This window comes from Ictidomys tridecemlineatus, chromosome 12, assembly GCF_052094955.1.
Source record: "Ictidomys tridecemlineatus isolate mIctTri1 chromosome 12, mIctTri1.hap1, whole genome shotgun sequence".
Lineage (NCBI taxonomy): Eukaryota > Metazoa > Chordata > Mammalia > Rodentia > Sciuridae > Ictidomys > Ictidomys tridecemlineatus.
This window is the reverse complement of record NC_135488.1, coordinates 49774364-49792653: the sequence shown is the minus strand read 5'-3', so window position 1 is coordinate 49792653 and position 18290 is coordinate 49774364. Positions and strand designations below refer to the sequence as shown.

The window sequence follows — 18290 nt, the reverse complement described above, 5'->3', positions numbered from 1 at the left end:
AGAAAAAACCAATAGGGGATATATATATATATATATATATATATATATAGAGAGAGAGAGAGAGAGAGAGAGAGAGAGAGATATGACATCAGCAGTATGATTCTCAGTTCAAGTCCAAAGGCCTGAGAGCCCACAGAGTCACTGATATAAGTCCTAGAGTTCAAATGCCAGAGAAGCCCAGAACTTTAGCTGTTTGGACAGTGCTCACCTACACTGGGTGGAAATCGAATCTTCCTTATTCAGTCTACCAATTGAAATTCCATTCTCTTCCAGGAACACCCTCTCAGACAGACTCAGAAACAATACTTTATCAGTTATCTGGATATCCCTCAATCCAGTCACAATAACATCTAAAATTAACCATCACAAATGTTCACATTATCAGATAAACATCTTATAAACCTACAATAAATTTTAAGTTTGGCACTGATGCTAGAATAGCTAGCTAAATCAATGGAATTGATGGGGGAAATAGATTAAAACATTAATCATTGTATATATATATAATAAAAATAGTATTTAATAGTATATATATAATAAAAATAGTGTAGCTCATTGGCAGAGCGCTTGCCTAGCATGTATGTGCAAGGCCCTGAGTTCAATCAGTCCCCAGTACTACAAAAACAAAAAAGTACTTCAAATGAGTGTTGAAAAAAAAATAAATTATTCAATAAATGGAACATAAATACCACTTAAGTGAATAAATGATAATTAGTTTAACATTTTTAATAGATATTTTTACAATATACATCAAAAGAAATTCCAGTCGAATATGGTGGTAAACATCTGTAATCCCAGCAATTTGGGATTGGGAGGCTGAAGCAGGAGGATTGCAAGTTCAAGGCCAGCCTAAACAACTTAGCAAGGCCCTAACAATTTAAAGAGAACCGTCTTAAAATAAAAAATGATAAGGGCTGGTGATGTGATTTAGGGGTAAAGTACTCTTAGGTTTAATCCCCAGTACAAAAAATAATAATAATAATAAGAAGAAGAAACAAATTCCAGATTATATTAAAGATGTTTAATGTAAAAAAAAAAAAGAATTGTAATGTAATCTAGAAAAATGTAAAGAGTATCTTTCCTAATCTTGAAATGAGAAGGGTTTTTTACACAGACACCAAGTCTGAGAACTACATAATACTGTTTCAAGGGAGGCCAAAAAGGCATGCCTCTGTACATAGCCCCTGCTGAGACTGGCTGCGTAGTCTCCAAAGGTCAAGGAGGCAGCCCTGAACTACCAAGGGGTGGGATGGTTCCAAGATTACTAAGGAGGGCTGGGGATGGAACTCAGTGAGAGAGTGCTTACCTAGCATATGCAAGGTCAATACCCAGCACCTGAAAATAAATAATTAAATAAATAAAGGTCCTAAGGAGCAACTCTATCCTGATGGGAGCACCTGGCCACTTTGGGAAAGTTAGATCTAACTTTTTCAAGCCTCAGTTTCTTCAGCTGCAAAACTGAGTTCCAATGCATTATACACAACCAAAGGCATATTTATAAAATTGCCTTTCAACATTTTCTATCCACAAATCTCACCATTCTTGATTGATGTATCGAATGACTTTATATTATCTTCACTTCACCATGAAAAACAAGTTTCTGAAAATGGGAGCAAAAGTGTCATAATCTGCTCAGGTTTAGATGTGAGGTGTCCCCCAAAAGCTCATGTGAGACAATGTAAGAATAGAAGTGAAATAATCAGATTATGAGAATTGTAATCTAACCATTGATAGGAATCAACTGGGTGGTAATTGTAGGCAGGTAGGGGGTGGCTGGAGAAAGCAGGTCACTGGGGGCATGCCTTGGGGTTTATATTTTGTCTTTGGTGTGCGGAGCTCTCCCTCTGCTTCTTAGTAGCCATGTCCTGAGCTACTTTCCTCTACTATACTTTTCTGCCTTAGTGTTCGGCCTCACTTTGGGCCTGAAGCAAAGGAGCCATCTGTCTGTGGACTGAGATTTCTGAAACTATGAGCACTGAATAAACTTTTCCTCCTCTAAAACTGTTCTTGTCATGTGTTTTGGTTATGGCAGCAGAAAAGCTGACTAAAACAGAATCTTTTCTGGACTGGGGATGTGACTCAGGGGTGTTATTTTTGCCTAGCAAGTGTAAGGCCCTGGGTTCAATTCCCACTACTACACACACAAAATAGAATCTTTCCTAAAGACAGGTATTATTGGAAGGAGGGGATTGAGTTAGAGCTGTATACTTAAAAAAACAGAGTATTCCAGAAATGAAATCAGAAAGAAAGATCAGAATATGATCTTGGAATACAAATTGGTGTTGCTGTTTTACCATGTTCAGCCCCTCTCCCCTAGTCTGCCCTGCCTAGCCCTAGCCCTAGTGTTTTATTTACCTGGGCTTTGTGTCTCCTTTCTCGTTCTCTCTCTGTCCCTCCCTTCTTGTTTGTAGTTTATTCTTTTATATACTTATTTTTTTTGTCTTTTAAATTTTATTCTTTAATATTTTTTTCTTAAAAAATTACAGATTCACCTGAAGTTGCAAAGACAATTTCTACTCTGACATGATTATAATAATATATCAAAATCAGAATTTTATATTGGTATATCATCTGTGTATATGTCATTTTATTACTGCGAGTAGATTTGTATAATCACTGCCTCAATCAAGATAGAGAACTGGGATTAGGGTTTGGCTCAGTAGTAATAGGAAGCATGAGACTCAGATTCAATCCAGACAAGTCATCCAAATAAGTAAGTAAGTAAATAAATAAGTTCTTTATTAAGGAAATAGTATTTATCAATATATGTAATAATCTTTAAATTATTATCACCTTAGTGGATAGTACAGTATATCCTTTAAGTTGGCATTTCAATTATTACTAATAAGGTTGAGTATTTCCTATAAGCTAATTGGAAATTTACTCTCTTTTTTATAGGTTCATTAAATTTATTTTAAAAGTCAGAATGTTTCTTACCAAAGAGCATTATATTCTGCACACTGCTTTGAACAGATGCCAGGGACAGGTAGACTATTGTAACTTTCCTTCCTGTCCCATCCCCTCAAAAGTATACAGAGACCACAAAGTAAGGTGCTCACAATAATTATGGGGTAGGGGTTGGAGGTTAAATCACCAACAATGAACAAAAATTTAAATTCACTCTCTCTGCTGCTGTTTCAAAGTTAAGTTTTTGCCTGCCTTTCCCTCCACCAACCATATTTAGAAGGAACTAAAACATTGTATCTGGTGAACAGCAGAGATTTCACTGCACCTCAAATGCAGAGAGCCTGTGAATCATAGGACTACTGCTTTTTTAAACAAAAGTAGGTTTTTAAAAAGATTGTAGGATTCCTTCAGTTCGTCACTAGTCTTAGAAAAACGTTCCAGAATACTGCTTCTCTCGCTCTCTCTCTGTCACACACACACACACACACACACACACACACAATTATCCTGCATTAGAATCCTTCAACATTTGCTTACTGATTCACACTATTCTGCAGAAAATATGATACATTCTGTATGGGTCTTGTGTTCCTAAAATGGTAATGCTCCCATCTTCAGATCCTTTTAAAGTTTTATCAATTTTGATTGATGTTCCTAATTCATGGTGGATTTGTTTAATACAATGATCACCTTTGCCAATAATAGGTCTAGCCAAATCTCTGGTGATAGTTATTTATGTTGTAATAAATAAGATCACCATATAAACCAGGCATAGTGGCAATTGCCTGTAAACCCAGCAACTCTGGAATCTGAGACAGGAGGATCACAAATTCAAGTAACATAACAAGGGCATAAGTAATTCAGTGAGACCCTGTCTCAAAAATAAAAAGGGCTGGGAACTAGTTTAGCAATAAAGCACCCCTGGGTTCAATCCCCAGTATCTCTCCCACATAAAACATGATTCCCTGCATAAGAACTATTGCAGAGTTCCAAGTTCATCTGCCCTGAAAACTATGCCATCATAGCAGTCTCCAAGACTTCCTCCCTGTCATAGGTCATTAGGTCTCCCTTTCTAAGAGCTTGGGAGAGGAAGATTCCAACACCAGCTACCACCCAGACCACCTCCACCAGAAGGAGGAGGTGGTGATCTTGATGAGGGTTCATATCATATTCTCTTCTAGAATGAGGATTGGGCCACCCACCCTGACCAGGGACCATTCTGTCAAAACTACCTCTTTCCATATGGGAAATCCCACAGGACATCCAGAGTGGTGACCAAAACTTACTGTAAAAACACCAGAATCATAAAAATTGAGATTATAAGGCTGAGCATATTCTTTGATGGGAGATTCAGATATAAGATTAAGGACGATTTTTATGTGTTATATCAGGCTTTCCTCCAATAGAACAACTCTGTCAGTGGAATGAAGACAGAATTGCTGGAAAAACTTGATTTTTGTCTTAGTGTTCCCTCAGAGTTCTTTTAGACCTTTGACCCCAAAATTCCTCCTCCCAGACTGAAGAATCACTGTCTCAACTTGTAGTCAAAGGTAATTTAAACATTGCATAGCAGATTCGAACGGTAAATTGCAGTGGGTGATGGCAACTGCAGGCCCTCTTCCAAGGAAGAGATAATTTTCTTCCAAATTTCTCCAGTTATTTCAATATCAGCACTGATATTCAATATATGTGTGGGGCCACTGCTGTCTAGGATTGAAACAATGGTATTTTAGTCTAATATATTATTTTAGCTTTAATAGCATCACCTTCTTTTCCAATTGCTGCCCAGTGTTCTTGCTCTGAAGCAGAATGCATAATTCAACCATTTCATCTCTCTTTTTAGACCTTTTAAATGCTTGTTCCTCTTTTCTATCTTCTACAGGGCAATTACCAAATTTGCCATTGGTTTCAAGGTTGGGGAAGATTTCATCTGGTCATTCAGTTTCCATTTTCTTGTATTAAATGGACACACCAATCTATAGGCTACAAGTAAGTTGGAGGCAGGCAAGACATTGCTGGTCTCTTTCTCCTTTGGCTATGGATAAGTAGGGGTTTGGGATATTAATCAGAATTAATCTATGTAGAAAATATTTTCTCTCAGCCTATTATGATGTAATTTATTCACTAAAATTATACATAATTCTGTTCAGCATTTCCACTGTCTTTTAATTTTGTTTCATGTTTAAGAAAGGATGGTTCCTTTATATACTACCCTGAGCCTTATGTCTGCCCCAGGTCTCTATCATCTCTATCTTCTGGCCTTCCATGCTACTTAACTTAATCCTGTACCTGACTCCCAGCTCAGACTCCTTCACTTTAAAGGCATTGCTCATATACCCTAGACTTGGTGCTGGCTCCTCTGTGTACATTACTGTATTTTCCTTTTTTATAATTAATTAGTTTTTTGATAGTGGGCATTTAATCCAGGGGTGTTTTACCACTGAGCCACATCCTCAGCCATTTTTTTTGGGGGACAGGGTCTCACTAAGTTGCCAAAGGCTCGCTAAGTGGCTGAGACTGGCCTCAAACTTGTGATCCTCAAGTCTCAGCTTCCCAAGTTGCTGGGATTATAGACATGTGCCAATACACCCTGCTACATTACTGTATTTTTCTAAATGAAATTAAATCTGAACCTGGATCTCACCATAGCCATGTACCAAATAAATGATGTTTCAGTCAATGATAAGACATACGACTGTGGTCCCATAAAATTGTAATACAGCTGAAAAGTTTTTTCTTTTTGCAATTTTATAGAACAAAGCATTATTCTCATGTATATGGGAATACTAGTAGAAATAAATCTACCTTTCTGCCATTTATATAAAAGTATAGTACAAGCCAGGCATGGTGTAATGCATCTGTAATCCCAACTAGCTGGGAGGCTGAGGAAGGACTGTAAATTTTAGGCCAGCCTGGGAAATTCCATGAGTCCCTATCTCAAAATAAAATAAACAGGGTTGGTGGTATAGCTCAGTGGTAGAGCACTTGTCCAGCATGCGAGAGACCCTGGGTTTAATCCCCAGCACACCACAGGAAAAGAAACAGTACATAAATTGTATTCAGCACATACTTGATAATGACAATAAATTATTAAATTTATGTACTTACTGTCCTGTTATGGTTTGGAATAAGATGTCCTCCCCAAAAGCTTATGTGTGAGACATTATAGGAATGTTCAGAGGTGAAATTATTAGATTAAGAGAGCTGTAATCTAATCAGTGGACTAATCCATTTGAAGTATTTGATGGGCGATTAACTGTAGGAGTGTAGGGTATAGTATGTAGGAGGAAATAGATCACTGGGGGCATACATTTGTGGTTTATATATTGTCTTTGGTAAGAAGAGCTCCCTCCATCCCTGCTCTCTCCCTGACTATCTGTTTCTTGGCTATCATGAACTGAGCAGCTTTCTTCTGTCCCACCTTTCTGTCATGATGTTTTGCCTTACCTCAGGCCCAGAAATATAGAGTCGGCCGATCATTGACTGAATCTCTAAATCCTTGAGCCAAAATAAACTTTCCCTCCTGTAAGTTGTTATTATTGGGTCTTTTTGTCACAGTGACACAATGCTGACTAAAATATGTACTTCTTTTCTTTTTTTGGAACTACTGAGGATCGAACCGAAGGGTGCTCTACCACTGAGCTACATCCTCAGACACTTTAATTTTATTTTGGGACAGGTTCTCACTTAGTTGCTTAGACTGGCCTTGAACATGGGATCCTCTTGTTTTAGTCTCCCAAGTCCCTGGGATTACAGATGTGCATTGAGGCACCTGTCTTCCTATAGCTCTTGACTTCATATAGGCCATAACAAGGAGTGACTGACCTACGCCATATAGGTTTGGTTAAATGCACCCTATGCTATTCAAGAAATGATGAAACTGCCTAATGATTCGTTTCTTATAACCTGCCCTGTTCTTAAACATACAAGACTGTATCAGGTATTCCTACCAGACTGGTGCTTCTGGAGGGAAAGACTTCCTTGTATATGGAGAGAGTGGGGGGAGGGGTGTCTCAGCTTCTTGAGTACATTACAGACTTCTGAACCTTCCTAGTCTTGGAGAGTCTTCCTAAACCTTCCTCCCTTTATCTTGACACTTTTCCCACCTTTTCCCTTTGAAGTCAGTACATATAATATCTCCTCCATTGGTACTCAAAACACCAACATTTTTTTTCTGGTATTGGGGAATGAACCCACAGAGCATGTAACCCCTGAGCTACCTTACCAGTCCTCTTTATTTTTATTTATTTATTTTTGAGACAGTTCTCATTCCCAATGTATTCCTTGCTGAAGTGGCCCAATTGGATGCTAAAACCAATCACATTTCCTTATTGCCAACACTGCTCATGAACATCCCTTTCAACCATAGCATGATTTGTATCAAGAAATGCCTGCCTCGCTATAATCTTGATCAATCTTATAAATCAAATAAACTCTTATAAGAATGTCCACATATAAGTGTGAATATGGCATCTATGGTAATGCTGCTGTTTGTATTAAGTTGTAAAACAGAGTCCTTATTGGGCTCACAAAGCTTCAAGGCAAATTGGTAGGTGTTCTCCTGATTTCTTATCACCTTTCAACCAGATAGTTTCCCTGGAGCCCTTTCTTTTTAGAAATTCTAGAGGTATTCCTGACAATATGAAACAACATAGAAGAAGGGCCTTTTAGTCAAACTATTGCCACCTTTAATGCCTAATTCCCTTGGGAAGTGCTAGAACTGGCAAAGGCCTGCTTTGACTAGATTCTCCCAATCTAGGCAGAGGCTCGAGGTGCCACAGAAACCTTTGGAAGCCTCTCCCTCCACCACCACTCTGGGAAGTTGTCTGCCTAGCCCAATGACACACAGCCTCAATTCTTGGTCCCCTATGCCAGGAAGAAACACATGCTGACCAGTGCAGGTCCAGGCAGTGGGGGCATAGAAGGCTGTTACATTATGGGTCTAATCAGTCAGCAAGCAATTTCCCCCCAGTACTAGGGATCAAATAAATCCAGGTGGCTGTTTGCCTCTTTTTCTTTCTTTCCTCCTTTCCTTCTTGGCAGTTCTCACTATGTTGCTAAGAGTGGTCTTGAACTTTGTGATCCTTCCACATCTGTCTCCTGTGTCTCTGGGTTTACAGGTGTTTGTCACCACACCCATTCTGGGAGCAATTTCTTAAATCCACATTATCCATGTGAGAAGGAATTGTGGCTGAGGGCTGTTAAGGAGCAGCTATGTAGCAGAATGCAGGGTAAGGTTGCACCTCAAAACCTGCCTCTACTGGGCTCAGGAGATCCAGGGTCATTTGAAACAAAGGGACACTTGAGACCCCATAGTACCACCAACCTGAACATAACCCACTTCCTCATCAACTTTCTTGTGATTGCAGAGCTGGAGGCTGATGGTAGAGGTGAGCCCAGAGAAGAGAGACCCTAGCATGCCTGTCAGCAGCATTGTACAATCCTTAGAACACTAGGGGCACTATTCTCAGACTCCAATGAGAATGGTCCCCCTTAGAATAAAGCTGCTATATGTGGTCCTGCTTGTGCCACCCTGGGAGGTCCCCACAACACATAGTAAGAGGTTTGGATGTTATGCTGGTCCAAACATTTTAAAACTATGTAGCTTTCAGATGTATTTTTAAGCCAGCATAGTGTCTTAAGCAGTTTTGAATTTAAATAATTTCATGAAGAAATTGCTCTTCCATGATACCTTAATTACCTCCCCCAACAGCTGCACCTATCACTTGCCCTGGAGGCAAATGCATTTGTGTCCCTGGATGATTTGGGAGTGGATTTCTCATCTTCTTCAAGGTATGATGATTTCAGGGACTCAGTCTCCCAAGGAAAGGCTGTCATCCTGGTCCTTACCTGATCTTCAGACACAGAACTACAGGATCAGCCTTCCTGTCCTCATTTTTGATCTGTACTTTCTGGGTTAACCCTGTTTTAAAGATGCCTTCACCTTCAATGTCCCAGTATACCATCTTTATGATTCAGCTCTCCCTTTCTAAAGAACCACTGGATGTTTTAGAAGGAGAATAGACAGCTTCTCTTTATGCAATGTTGATAGACCAAGAAACTTAAACCATGGTGGCTGGCAGCCCCAGGATGCAGGTCCTCCTTACTGTACCAATGTCTTTAGACATTTGAAAGGAGGGGAGGACCGCCATCTGGTGGCCATTTCTGGAATGGCAGCACATAACTGGAACACATTTTGTTATATTGTTGTTCTATGATCTTGAACAAAGCAGAAAAAAATTTATAGAGTTGTACAGTACTTAAGAGCCACACCAGCCCAGAAACAACAATAGCAAAATACCAAAAGAAGTTCTTTAGGGAGATGGGAAATGATATAAATAAAAACTCAGGTCCACATAAAGAAAGAATAAACAATAAGGAATAAAAAACGGTAAAATAAAATTCTTATTTTCTTTATTCTTTTTCTAGTTGTAGACGGGCAGCATGCCTTTATTTTTTTATGTGTGCTAAGGATCGAACCCAGTGCCTCACACATGCCAGGTAAGTACTCTGCCACTGATCTACAGCCCCATCCCCTCTTTATTCTTAATTGATCTAATAGTTAACTGTTCAAAGTTAAAATAGCAACAGCATATGAATAAGTGAAATGGATTGACACCAATGTTATAAAAGAAATACCAAGAGTCCCATTGATTCATAAGAAGGTGATTATTTTTTAGAGTTTTGACTATAACATTCAGAATGGATTTAGAAGACCATTCAATTAGGTTGGGTCAGAATTTCCCTTTGGGAAGCAGGAACAAATGTTCTGAAGTAAGAGAGATAGAGATAGATTAGGGGTTGGGGTGGTGGTGGCAGAGATTGAGGGGAAACAGGAAGGAAAAAGAAAAACAAGAAAAAGATCTGAGAAAGGTCCCAAGCTACAGTAGAGGCCAGTGAGATGGAGCAGTTAGAGCAACCTTAAGAGGTTTTTATGATTGTCTGAGGGCAAAAAGGTTTTCCCCTTTCTTCCTGATGGAGTCTGGGGAGGGAAGAGCTTGTGGAGTTCCCTAGCATACAGCAGGGAGGCACTGGGTTCGATCCTCAGCACCATATAAAAGTAAAATAAAGATGTTGTGTCCACCGAATTAAAAAATTCTCTCTCTCTTTATAAAAAAATAAAATACAGTGAAAGGGCTGGGGCTATATAGCTTAGTTGGTAGAGTGCTTGCCTTGCATACATAAGGCCCTGGGTTGGATCCCCAGCACCAAAAAAAAAAAAAAAAAAAAGTGAAGGGCTGAGGTGGTAGAGCGCAGAGGGAGAGTGCTTGCCTAAAAATAAATAGAAAAAGAAGTATTATGTCCATATACAATTAAAAATTTTTTTAAAAATTAAAAATACAGTGAAAAATGCCAGGTGTGATGGTGTACTTGCGTAATCCCAGCCACTTAGAAGGCTGAGGCAGGAGCTCAGCAACTTTGTGAGGTCCTGTATCAAAATAAAAACTAGAAAGGGCCAAGGATGCAGCTCAGTGGTAAAGTGCCCCTGAGTTCAATTCACAGTACAAAAAGAAGAAAAAAAAAAAAAAAAAAGGCAATATTGGAATCAAACACTCCATGCCTCAGGTATGTAATAAATTTTGTGTTATTTTTTCCTGTTTTTTTTTTAAAAAATATATATTATAAAATTCTATTTACTTGAGGTAAGTAGACTAGGCACATTCATAGAATACAAATTATAGTGGTAATTGCTAGGAGCTAGTCATACAGCAGCACCCTAGTTGGATGTGGTGGGGATATAGCTAGAGGTAGAATGTGGAATTATTGTTTAATGTGTACAGAGTTTCATTTGGAGAAAATGAAAGAATTCTGGAGATGGATAGTGATATGGTTGCATAAGAATGTGAATCTATTTAGTGCTTCTGAACTATACCCTTAGAAGTGGTTAAAATGGTAAATTTTATATTAGGCATCTTTACCACAATTTTTAAAATTATTACCAATTTTTTTGAAATGAGTTAAGTATAAGCAAAACAAATGCAGTTCTATAAATTCAAGCAAAATATTTCATAAATTTAATAAAATATTCAAATATTAAAACCATTTAAATCCAGCCATAGAGATCAAATAGCCTTTGGTTACACGGGCAGTCCAGCAGACTGAAGGTTGCAGACCGAGGGGCAGGTAGGAGAAAACTAGCAGAAGTGCAGACCTATTCCTGAACTCACAATGCTTTGGTGGTGCACACCTGCAATCCCAGTTACTCAGGAGGTTAAGACAGGAGGATTGCAAGTTCAAAGCCAGACTCAGCAACTTAGTGAGGCCCTAAGTGAGACCCTGACTCTAAATAAAATACAAAAAAGGGCTAGAGATGTAGCTCAGGGGTTAAGTGGCCCTGGGTTCAATCCCTGGTACCAACAAAAAACCCAAAACAACATTTTAAAGATAATTGGAGGTATATAATAAAAAATGTAGTCTGGGAAAAATAAAAAAGATAACTGGGGGCAGTAGTTTGATGGTAGCATGTGGGAGACCCTAGTTTAACCCACAGAACCAAAAATAAATAAAGATGTGTGGAATTTCACAACAAAATTTCATGTGCCTCTTCTCACCACAAAAACAATCCCAGGTTCCAATATTGGTTGAGGCAGAGGGTCTTGGTATATGTGGACCATCCCTCAGTCCTTACAACCTCACCTCCATCATACCCACACTTCCACTGCCATTATCTCACTCCAAGTGGCTACAATCATTTGTTTTACTTCTGTGGTCCTTAAGAACACTTGCATCCTTAACTTAAGGGTTTCCAGAGAAGCAGGAAGATGCCTCCTCAACCTTCCTCTTTGGAGAAAGACAAGATCACCTACTGGCTTTCTTTCGCCTTTTAAAATCCTGCAATTCTTGGCTAAATTTAAAATGTGAATCATAAAAGAAAAGCATGGCGGGGGGAGGGGGGGCAGGGGACAAAAATCCCTCTCTGGAAGAAAAATTTATCTAGATTTAGAAACTGCTAGGAGCTGGATTCCTGGAGCCGCCAGGGCCTGGAACTTCTTAGGAAGAAGGCCAACTATGAGGATTTAAAGATTTAAGAGGTACTTAGGAACCTATAGTGGTAGAGACATGATGGGTGTGGGGACCCGCCTTTGTGGTGGCCAACTGGCTGTTATACTTTGGTTTCAGTTTTAAGCATGGAAGGGGACTTTCCCTACTGGAGCAGGAAGAAGAGCTGAGAACTGGTACAGCCCTGAGCAAGGAACAAATTTAACCCCCAATAGCTACAGTGGTGAGCAACACAGGTGGAGACACTGGAGTGTTTCAGTTATCAGCAGAGAGAACCAACCAGGTCCTGTGTCTCAGGTTCTGAGACACAGGACCTATCCTGGACCAAAATCTAGTCTGTGAAAGATCAAAGCTTTAATGGGGGAATAGCAAGGGAATGAGAGTTTATGATAGGTTAAGCATCTCTCAATAACAACAAAATTTCATGCCAAAGATGCTCAGCCAGGCAGAGGCACACACCTGTAATCCCAGCGACGTGCCAAAAGGACCACAAGTTGTAGTTCTGCCTGGGAAATTTAGGGAGACCCTGTCTCAGAGTTTTATAAAAAGGAACTGAAGGTATAGCTCAGAGCTAAATCTCTAGTACCACCTAAAAAACAGTTATTTCCTACATGTGCAAGGAAACAGTTTTAAAAGACAAAATAGTGGTACACTTTTATTAGTTATTGCCAAATTGTCTTTCATAAAGTTTATGCCACCATGAACATTAAACCCTCCCATTTACAATGTAGTAGGGTGCTCCTGGTGTGAAGAAAGAGTATTTCAACCCCTGTGTGCTGGCTGGGAAACTGCTTTTCAGAGGCTTCTAGGGAATAGAGCAGTGCTGAGTACACAGCTGAGCAAGCTTCTAGTGCAAAGGGGAATTCTTTCCTGCCAAAGCTTTACCTCTACATCTTTGTTTTTTGTTTGTTTGGTACCAGGGATTGAACCCAGGGGTGCTTTACCAATGAGCAATATCCCCAGTCCTTTTTATTTTGATACAGGGTCTCAAACTTCTGAACTTCTGAGACTGGGCTTGAACTTGCAATCCTCCTGCCTCAGCCTCCTGAATCAACAGGATTACAAGTATGTGCCACCATGCTGGGCTCCTATATCTTTGCTACTTGAAGTCATCAAATTTTCAGTGAGTCTGTGAGCTTCTAGAGAACTAACACTGGGCCTTTATGTGTGTTAGATGAGGTAACAAATTAATAAATTAGGCTTCTAGGTTTTATTAAGAAAAATAATTGAAAACTATTAAGGACTAAAGCTATAATTAAGAGATTTATTGACTCTACAACCTTCCCATATTTGAGATTTTTTCCCCCTCACCTGCATTTCCCCAGAGATTAGCTATTAAATAGCTAACAGAGCTGGGAGCAGTGACACATGCATATAATTCCAGCTTCTCAGGAGATTGAGACAGGAGGGTGCGAGTTCAAGGCCAGCATGGAAAACTTAGAAAAACTTCTCAAAATTTATAAAAAGGGCGGGAGAAGTAGAACAGAAGTTGAACACTAGAGGGTTCAATCCCCAGTACTGGGTTGGGGTGGGTGGGGTGGAGAGAAACAAAAAGGGCCTGTGCCTTGAAGGCATGTAGATAGTCTTGACTCAGCCAGCAGGACAGGATTAGTCCTTTGGTTCCACACAGAAAAAGCAAGGATATCACTTCTGTCTTAGAATCCGGAGTTATGACTCAGTGGTACCATATTTTCAGGCAATATAGAAGTATCTAAGAGAGCCAGGCAAGGTGGTGCAGGCCTGTAATCCCAGCATTTGGGGAGGCTGAGACAGGAGGACCAAAAGTTTGAGGCCAGCCTAGGCAATTTAGTAAGACCATCTCAAAATAAAATAAATTTGATGACTTCAAGTAGCAAAGGTATAGGAGCCCAGCATGGTGGCACATACTTGTAGTCCTGTCATTGTGCTGGCAGTATTTGAGCTCCACCTCCTGGGAGGGGAGGATTTTAGCAAGTTAGTCAATATCTGTGGTTTATCCACCCCTCAGCCCCACCCAGGCCTGCAGCAGTCCCTGATCTAGAGATCATTCAGAGGCCAACAAACAATCCTACCAGCCACATCAGAGCAACTCTCTGGACTGTTGCAGGCACAGATAGATAAAAGGCTTACTCTTTTTGGCTTGATTTAAGCATAAAAGGAACAGTCTATGGCAACTGCAGCCTCCTCACCCACCTTGCACTGCATGAGAAGAACCTCCTGAGAATAAAGTTGAGAGATAAGAAGTGACCATGAGTCATCAGGAGTAAAAATCAGGGCCTGACAGCATTTATATCCCTAAATATAATGTACCACCTAAAAAAAAGTTATTTCCTTCATGTGCAAGGAAACAGTTTTATTTTTTATTTTTTTAAAGAGAGAGTGAGAGAGAGGGGGACAGAGAGACAGAGAGAATTTTAACATTTATTTATTTTTTTCTTAGTTCTCGGCGGACACAACATCTTCGTTTGTATGTGGTGCTGAGGATCGAACCCACACCCATGCTAGGTGAGCGCGCTACCGCTTGAGCCACATCCCCAGCCCCAAGGAAACAGTTTTAAAAGACAAAATAGTGGCACACTTTTATTAGTACCACCTAAAAAAAAGTTATTTCCTACATGTGCAAGCATGCCTTAAGTTAAGTCTATTCTCTGGAATTTTCAGTTTGGTGAGCCAATAAATTCCCTTTTGGGTTATACCTGTGCATTCCAGGCTTTCAGTTATATGCATGAAAGAGCCTTGACCTATATTCTGTAGATCTTCTGAATATAGAAAATGCATCACATGAGAAACTTTGTTCACAAAGCTGCCTGAGATATGGGTAGAGGTAAGAGACCTTTTTTGAAAGATCCCTAGATAAGTGGACAAACCAAAGATACTAATTAGTGGAAGTTCAGATGGAGGCATTCTGCACAACACTGAAAACCACAAGACTGTAAACACATGGAAGAGAATTGGGAATTGGTTAGTAAAAGCCTGTAGGTATTTGGGGGTTGTCAGCTCAGACCAAGAGTGGAGATGAGGATGCCGATGCCAGTGAACCAGAAACAGTGACTATTGTTTTGTGTCACTACATGGTATCTGAAGGAAATAGTCTTTTTTCTCATATCTGTTCTGATCTGTCACCTGGTTTAATGGCACTACCACCTCCAGTGATAAATGTAAGCTCCTAAAACTCTGGGAATCTCAGGAATGAGGAAAGTGTCTTTCGCATGCAAATGAGATGACTGGTGGTTGGGGGTTCTTCGTAGTTTCAGGATGAGGCTAGCCACAAGCAAGAGCCAGCCTTGTCAGACTTGGAACTTTCTGCCCTATCTCCCAGCTTCCAAAAGGGGAAAAGGGCTAAAGGTTGAATTAATCATCAATAGCCAGTACTTTGATCAATCATGTCTACATACTGAAACCTCCATTAAAACCCATATATAATATCAGGGGTGCAGAGGTACCTGCCTATAATCCCAGCAATTCAGGAGGCTAACACAGGAGGATTGCAAGTTTGAGGGCAGCCTTCACAACTTGGTGAGACCCTGTCTCAAAAGAAAAAATAAAAAGGGCTGGGGATGTAGTACAGCAGTAGAACACCCCAGTAGAGGGTCTGGGGGAACTATATGATAAGGTTCAAAAGAGCTATTTGGTTGGTCTCAAAAGAAAAAATAAAAAGGGCTGGGGATGTAGTATAGCAGTAGAGCACCCCAGTAGAGGGTCTGGGGGAACTATATGATAAGGTTCAAAAGAGCTCTTTGGTTGGTGAACACACTGAAGTGCTAAGAAGGTGCTGTGCCTTGAAATGACAGAGAAGCCCTGAATGCCTAATACCTTGCCTTATGCATCTCTTCCACCTGGCTATTCCTGCATTATATCCTTATACATTTAAACTCATAAGTATGACTAAAATGTTTCCCTGAGTCTTGTAAGCCATTCCAGCACATTTTTGAATGTGAAGAAGGATGGTCAAGGGATCCCAGGAATTTATTTAGCTGGTTGGTCAGAAATATAGATGTCAACATGAGACTGGTCACCTGTGTCTGAAATGAAGGCTGTCTTGTGGGAATGAGCTTTTTAACTGGTGGGATCTGACTCTAACTCTAGGTAGAAAGTATCAGAATTAAACTGAATTATTGGATACTCACTCAGTTGGTGTCTGAGAACTGGGCAATTAGTCTGCAAATCCTATACACTCAGCATCTAAAGAATTATGAGTAAATGTCCCCTGCACCCAAACCAGAAAACCTGGGATCATTTTTAGACACACCCTGTCACCAGTCCTGCCCAATCTTTTGCCAAGCAATTCTAATTCAACCCCCAAAATCTCTCTCAAATTTTCATCTATTCTTTACTCATCCAGTCACAGTTATTTGCTACCTATCTTCTTGGTGTCAGACTTTCTCTGCTAGGTGTTGAAGACACAAAGAGCTGGGCATGGGCACATGGCCTGTAATCTCAGTGACTCAGGAGGCTGAGGCAGAAGGACTGCAAGTTCAAAGTCAGCCTCAACAACTTAGAGAAGCCCCTAAACAACTTAGATCCTCTTTTAAAATAAAAAATAAAAAGGGATAGGGAGTTGGGGAACAATTCTCAATACAAAACAAACAAATAACAATAACATCAACAAAAAGATTAGTGAAATCTGGCCCCTGCCCAGTGAAAAATCATATTATAATGGTAAAGAAACCAAAACACAATCCTAGAGCCATGGAATTGATTCAGAGACAGAGAAAGGCACAAAGCATTCTGGAGCCCAGAATACCAGTTCCTTACTCAGCTTGAGAATGACAGGGGAAATCTGAGAGGTCAGTGAGTTTTTCTAGGTGAGTGTCACACCTAATTTGTTTTGTGGCATTAGGGATTGAACCGTAGGCATCCCACAAGCCAGGCAAGACTGAGCTACCTCCCCAGGTAGTTTTTTAAAATATTTTTTTCATTGTAGATGGACACAACATCTTTATTTATCTATTTATTTATTTATTTTTATGTGGTGCTGAGGATCGAACCCAGGGCCTCATGCATGTGGGGCAAGTACTCTACCACTGAGCCACAACTCCAGCACCCCCACGTAGCTTTTTATTTTAATATTTTGTGTGCATGTGTGTGGTACTAGGAATTGAACTCAGAAGAACTTGACCATGAAGCCAGAATTAGACAGGCACTCGGTATAGATAATTTGAGTGAGTCCTGGAAGTTGGAGACTGCCCCCTGAGGGACTGAAAAGCCTCCAGAGCCCTTCCTCCACCCTTATCACCCTTACCAGCCCCTGCTCCAACTTGTTACTAAGGTAACCAGTCCCAGGAATTGTCCCTCCCTACAGGGAGTTATAAAGTTGTAAATTAATGTGTCCGGGGCTGCTCCATCTGGCCCTTCCCCCAACTTTTCACTTTTTGGCCATCCCACTGAGCATCTCCTGGGCCTAGTCACCTATGCAGGAAGGAGAGAGCAGGAGAACAAAGGAAGCCTAGGACATATAAAAAGGCAATACACCCTGGCTTCTTGGATACTAGGATACCAGCTATGGCCCCCTTCTCCCTCCTGGGAAAAGTCTGTTACCCCTTTTTACAGTAAATTCTGCTTTATATGCTTGCCTCTGCGTGCTTCTTTAATGTTATACTTCAAGATGTGAGGAAGCAGAACTCATCACTGGTAATCAGCAATATTGCCACTAAGCTACATACCCAATCCTTTTTAGCTTTTGAGACACCATCTAAATTGCCCAGGTTGACCTCAAACTTGTAATTCTCCTGCCTCAGCCTCCAAGTAGGTGGAATTACTATGGTGCGCCTCCATGCCCGGCTCACACATTAGTTTTAAAACTCAAAGAAAGAAGGAGAACTGACCATGCCAAGAGGAGGGGAGAGGACACAGGAAGCAGAAGGTGCAGCTTTGGACATGGCCCAGAAGTGAAGAAAGCAAAGTCTTGACTCCACCATAATGGAGCAGAAGGCCTAAACTTCTCACCTGGACAAGAAATCATTAACTGCTTTCCTCACACATTCTCCTCCCCTACCACCAGAAAAATCTCTCTAGAACTCAAATGTGACTTCCTTTCTCCCTTTCCAGAAACTCTGCTGGTTTACCTTCCTGATCTGTAACTGCTAGCCTTGTCTTTGTTCATCCCTTACTTCTGCCTGCTTGAATTTCCTGCCCTGCCTTGGGCAATATGGCAGGCTCCTACTCAGGCTTCAGAGTGACTTAGATGTGACTCAAATGTGACTTATTCTACCAAGACCCCTCCCACTGGCACTCACCTTCATGTGTATGGTGTGTATTTAACTATGTATAGTCTTCTTGCTATGGCTGTGAAAGTGCATGAGTCCTCTTCCTGCTTCAGGACCTGGCCTGGAGAGGGTTCTTGGCAAAGGAGAAATCTGGTAGGAGCAAATGCAGTTAATGACCAGGAAGTTGGAAGCTGCTGC

The 18290-nt window shown here is 40.5% G+C and overlaps 1 pseudogene; it reads right to left on the bottom strand.

Annotated features, from left to right (window-relative positions):
* Nucleotides 1-647: 647 nt before the first annotated feature.
* On the bottom strand, nucleotides 648-18116 carry LOC144369327 (heterogeneous nuclear ribonucleoprotein K pseudogene; annotated as a pseudogene).
* Nucleotides 18117-18290: the final 174 nt, after the last annotated feature.